This window comes from Mastomys coucha, unplaced genomic scaffold (assembly GCF_008632895.1).
Source record: "Mastomys coucha isolate ucsf_1 unplaced genomic scaffold, UCSF_Mcou_1 pScaffold22, whole genome shotgun sequence".
NCBI classification, from domain to species: domain Eukaryota; kingdom Metazoa; phylum Chordata; class Mammalia; order Rodentia; family Muridae; genus Mastomys; species Mastomys coucha.
In genome coordinates this window covers 79,060,111-79,066,172 of record NW_022196905.1, presented here as the reverse complement: position 1 = coordinate 79,066,172, position 6,062 = coordinate 79,060,111, and the positions used below count along the sequence as shown (strand labels likewise).

General features: G+C 39.0%; 1 protein-coding gene across 4 annotated transcripts in view; it reads left to right on the top strand.

Moving 5' to 3' along the window:
- The window catches only part of LOC116071419 (transmembrane protease serine 11F), an 86,802-nt gene that overhangs the window by 52,690 nt on the left and 28,050 nt on the right, over window positions 1-6,062 (top strand). The window lies entirely within an intron of this gene.

Genomic DNA, 6,062 nt, shown 5'->3' with positions numbered 1-6,062 from the left:
TATATATATATATACATATATATATATATTTATGTGTGTGTGTATATATACATATATATATATATATTTATATACACATATATACACATGTGTACATATATATTGAGACAGGGTTTCTCTGTGTAGTCCTAACTGTCCTGGAACTCACTCTGTAGACCAGGCTGGCCTCGAACTCAGAAATCCGCCTGCTTCTGCCTTCCAAGTGCTTGGATTAAAGGTGTGTGCCACCACCACCTGACTGAGACTATATCTTAAGGGCAGCAAGTAAATACAAAAGAACCTATACACCCCCAATGCAGTATTCAAGGAAGAAACAGGGAAGGAATAATAAAAATAATGTCTAGAAGTGTTTAAAATGAATTATCATAATGCTTGGGAAAGGCATTCATACAAAGAGGTCCACAGCCAAATCTTCAGAATTTGTGAATGTTACACAGCAGAAAAGACATGCCAGCCATCATTAATAATATTGAGACAGATATTAGTATGGATTTTCTGTATGGCTCCTAAACACAACTGCAAGAATTCCTCTAAGAGACAGAGGGAAAAAGATGAAGGAGGAAGGCACTGAAAAAGAATGGGAGAATATGTCAGGTGGCAGGAGCCAAGGGATGAGGTCACTCTAGGAAATGCCAAGGCACAGATTTTCTCAGAAGGACCAAACCCCACTACATGGAGATTTTAAACCTACCAACTGACATGAGATTTCCAGAACTATATAAAAATAAACTTGTATTGTCTTATCTTTACCATAATTTACTTTCTTTTCCTGTATTTGTGGACATGAGGATTACTGAAATTTATAGATGCTAAGACTATCATTTTAATTTCAATTGCATTTGCATGATCAGTAATGATGTTGAGAACTGTTAAGGACCGTTCATGAATCAATAGGACATTTGTGTTTCCTATTATTAAAGTGTCTGTTTAAAATTTTTATCTTATTTTCTTTCTTTTTAAATTTATTGTTATATCTTTCCTTCTTTCTTTCTTTCTTTCTTATCTATCACTTTTATTTTTTTTTACAGTTCAGTTATTACCCCTCTCCCAGTCTGCCCTCACACAGTTCCTCATCACATTATCACATTTCTCCTCCCCCTGTCTCCAAGAGGATGTCCTCACCCACTGATCATCCCACCCCATTCCCGCCAGGCCTCCCACTCTGTGGGGCTTCAAGTTTCTCCAGAGTTAGGTGCATCTTCTGTCATTAAGGCCAGACCAGGCAGTCTTCTGCTGTATGTGTGTCTTGGGCCTCAGACCAGCTCCTGTATGCTGCCTGGTTGGTGGCTCAGTGTCTGAGAGATCTCAGGGGTCCAGGTTAGTTGAGAGTGTTGGTCTTGCTATGGGGTCACCCTCCTCCTCAGATTCTTGCACCCTTTCCCTAATTCAACCACAGTCCCCAACTTCAGTCCATTGGTTGTATGTAAGTACCTGCATCTGTCTCAGCTACCTGTTAGGCCTCTCGGAGGACAGCCATGCTAGGCTCCTGTCTATAAGCACATCATAGCATCAGTATTAGTGTCAGACCTTGGGGCCTCCTCCATAGCTAGATCCCAATTTGGGCCTGTCACTGGACCTCCTTTTCCTCAGGCTCTTCTCCATTTTTGTTCCTGCAGTTCTTTCAGGCAGGAGCAATTCTGATTCAGAGTTTTTGACTATGGGATGGCGACCACATCCCTCCACTTGATGCTCTGTATTTCTATTGGAGGTGGATTCTACAAGTTCCCTCTCCCCACTGTTGGGTATTTAATCTATGGTCCCTTCCTTTGAGTCTAGAGATTCTCTCACCTTCCAGGTCTCTGGTACCTTCTAGAGGGTCTCCTCACCTTCCACCCCCAAGCTTGCAAAATTTCATTCATTCTGCTGACCCTCAGGGCTTCTCTTCTGTTCCCACCCCCCCTTCCACACACACACCTGATCAACTTTCTCCTCCCTGTCTACTCTCCCACCCTGGTCCCTCACTCTGTCTGCCTTTCTTCTCCCTCCAAAGTGGGATTGAACCATCTTCACGTGGGTTATCTCATTTTCCTATTGAATAATTTGTCTTCCTTCCCTCCTTCCTCCCTTCCTCCATCCCTCCCTCCCTCCCTCCCTTCTTTCCTTCTTTCCTTCCTTCCTTCCTTCCTTCTTTTTTTTCCTGATTTTTTAAAATACTTTTTGTAAATAAATGTCCACTACCAGTTGCATTCTGGAAAGACTTTCTATCAGTGAAGAAGTTGATGGAATATTTAGTCACTAGCATATCATGATTTATACAATGAACTAAAAGTTTGCAAATTGACTGCTCTGTTTTTGGGGGGTGAGCGTGTGCTTTTTAATTATTGTTTTAACTTATTGGGACTATATACTAGATGTTTTTCAAATTATTTTTGAATAATCATTTTAGATTTATTCATTTATTTTAAGTATATGACTACACACTGTAGCTGTACAGATAGTTGTGAGCCTTTATCTGGTTGTTGGGAATTGACTTTTTTAGGACCTCTGCTTGCTCCAGTCAACCCTGCTTGCTCTGGCCCAAAGATTTGTTTATTATTATAAATAAGTACACTGTAGCTGTCTTCAGACACTCCAGAAGGGGGCATCAGATCTCGTAACGGATGGTTGTGAGCCATCATGTGGCTGCTGGGATTTGAACTCAAGGCCTTTGGAAGAGCAGCTGGTGCTCTTACCCTCTGAGCCATCTTACCAAACCGTTTTTCAAACATTTATACAGTTAAACTTTTAGGACAACTTGGTAGTAATTATTTTGTCTCTGGTTATGGGGTGGCAGTGGAGTTGCTATATAATTACATAATTTTTTCTAAGCTTCTTTGAGTTTGTTTAACATTGCATTTTTTATTGTTATTTATTTACTTTATCCCCTGATCATAGCTTTCCCACTTCCTCTTCCAGTCCCTCCCTCTCACCCCCCTTTCCCACTCCACCCTTCCTGTCCTCCTTAGAAAAGGGGATACTTCCCATGGATATCAACCAGCCTTGGCCTATCAAGTTGCAGTAAAACTAGGTGCATCATCTTCTGTTGAGGCTAGACAAGGCAGGCCATTTAGAAGTAAGGGATCCAAAGTCAGGCAATGTAGCCAGTGACAGCCCCTGATCCTGCTTTAGGCATCCCACATGAGGACGAAGCTGTACAACTGTTACATATGTGCAGAGGGTCTAGGTCTATCTCATTCATGCTTTCTGGATGGCAGTTCAGTCTCTATGAACCTGGATGGGCCCAGGTTAGTTAATTTTGTAGTTTTTTTTTTTTTTTGTGGTGTCCTTGACCTCTCTGGCTCATTCAATCCTTCCTTTCCCTCTTCAAGCTTTACTTAATGTTTGGCCATCGGGCTCTGTATCAGTTTTCATCAGTTGCTGGGTGAAATCTCTGATGACAGTTATGCTAGGCTCCTGTCTGCAAGCACAGCAGAATATTGTTAAGTCTTAGGGCTGGGCTCCTTCTCATGGATTGCTCTTAATCTGGGTCAGTCATTGGTTGGCCCTTCCCTCAAATTCTGCTCCATTTTTAACCCCTGCACATGTAGTAGACAGGACAAATTGAGAGTCTATGAATTTATGGCTGGATTGGTGTCCCCATCCCTTCATTGGAAGCCTTGCCTGGTTATAAGAGATGGCTGGTTCAGGCTCCATATCCCCCAATGCTAGGGCCACCCTAATAGATTCCTGGGAGTTTCTAGTTCATCCCAGAGATGCACCATCCAGTTGTATCTCCCAGTATTCTTTCTTTGTCCTGCCCCCATCCCTTCTGTCTACTCCCCACACTCCTTCCCCTCCCAGTCTTCTCCCTCCATTCGTCCTCTTGTAAGTGGTTATTAGTCATACAGTATAGGATAATTATGCTACCAACCACAGACTCCAGAAAGCTAACAAGGTGGCTCAAGGTGAGGGGAAACTCTTGAATCTTAATGTTACATAAAAATGTAAAGGGTGTCATTTGTAAAATTGTATTCTCATGAAATTCATAACCTAATTTTTGAAATGATTTAAAACTTACTTTCTAGAAGCTATAATGAGTTTATCTGCTTTGGGATAGTCCACTTGTTTTCTCACTGTTCAGGACCAACTCTACTTCCACGGATGTAGTTGTGCTTTCTGATGAAATATAGAAACAGATGTGCCATGGTTTCAATCTCAGGCCCACTAGCTTGGATAATTTGGGACATTAATTTCTATTAACAAAGCTGTAAGAAGTCCTTTTAATGTCCAACTTCTTCATTGCTGAAATTACCAGAATAGATACAGACAAGTTCAGGACCAGTGTAGTATAACGTGTGTGTGTGTGTGTGTGTGTGTGTGTATATATATATATATATTATACATTATATATTATTATATAATATAGAATGTCTTAGAGAATTTTTAAGTCTCTATTACAATCATCTTTGCCTCTACAATATTCCAAAGAATAGTTGTATCCTACTGGCAACACTAGACAAAGAATTACTGGCAATTTAGGAATGTTGAGTATGGAAAAAAATAGCCTCCCCAAGGAGGAACATACCAATTGGTTACTCAGTAACAAATGTCAGCCCTGAAAACACATGCATACCGGTAACATTATATGGACTAAGCAGGTTGTATTTTTGTATTTATGAATGTGTGTATGTGTCTATGTGGTCTGTGTGTGTACATATGTGTTTGTGTAGCCATGAATTTGAAAGATAGCAAAAAGGTATACATGTGAGGTTTGAAGGAAGAAAAGGGAAGAAGGAAATAATACAATTATAATTCCAAAACAAATAAACATGAATTTGCTTTGTACATGGTTTAATTAAAGTACACAGTTTAAAAACTGTAAGGATTTTAGAATCAGAGAAAGCTTGTTGTGGCTCTTTGTTTTGCTGATTCCAGACTCCACCCATATGGTATGGAATATTTGTATCATCAACATTATAAAATAATAATAATTCATAACTAAAGTTTTAATTATTTTTGATTTTTAGAATTACTTCTTTTTATTTTTCAGATTATAATATATTAAAATGTATTGAAATGTAGATAGATATAGACATCACTGAAAAAAATAGCTGTCATTTAACTAAATAATAGAACCTGTTATAAAAGAACTCAGTTATGAAATCTTGTGAAGATAGACATAGAGATACAGCTTGAATCCATTAAGACATTGCATGTAAAGGTGACTGATTAGAACTTGTCTGTTCAACACTTGATAAGCACTGATTCATTTATCCACTCATCTATGAATAAGGATTAAGCCATAATCTTGAAAGTAAGACCAGAAATGCAATTAGAATGGAGCATAGATTATTTAGATAAAAAAATCATTGTTGGTGCATTTTTCAATGTTTAATTTTGATTAACTAAACTACACTTTTAAGAAACAAAATGCTAACCAGGAATGATAGTGCACAACTTTAATTCCAGAATTTGTGAGGCTGAGGAAGAGACAGGTAGATAGATTTCTTTGAGTTTGAGGGCAGCCTCATCTTCATAGTTAGTTCCAAGATAGCTGGGGCTAAGTAGAGAAACTGTATCAAACAAACAAACAAACAAACAAGCAAATTCAAACCCCTTAAATCCTTAGGATAGCCTACCAGGAGCTCTTCAAAGTAGAGTATAGTTGGCTAGTTCAGCATGGGTACTCCAAGTATCATCTTGAAAAGAGGAGATGTCAAAGATAGGATGAAAGCAGCATAAAACTTATGAAGAGGCTATCAGAGGAAGTAATGGTAGAAGCAAAATCTTGATGGGAATATGAAATATAGAAAAACAAACAATTTTGCTTTGATATCATTTCAACACAATTTCCTAAGTATGAGGAAAGAAAATAAAAGCTGTCCATGACCCTGTTATCTGCTTTTGGGACCCCTTTCCTCTTTCTTTTCTCTTTCTTTCCTTTTTCTAGATGTTTGTCTTTACATGAGAGAGGTGTCTAGTCTTATTGCACTTTGATATTCTATGTTTGGTTGATACCTCTGGTTGGCCTGACCTTTTCTGAAGGGAAAAGAGGAGGAGTGAAGGGGTGGCTTGAGACAGTAAGAGGGAGAAGAAAGTTGGGTCAGGATGTAATATATGAGAGAAAAACTGAGAGAGAGAGA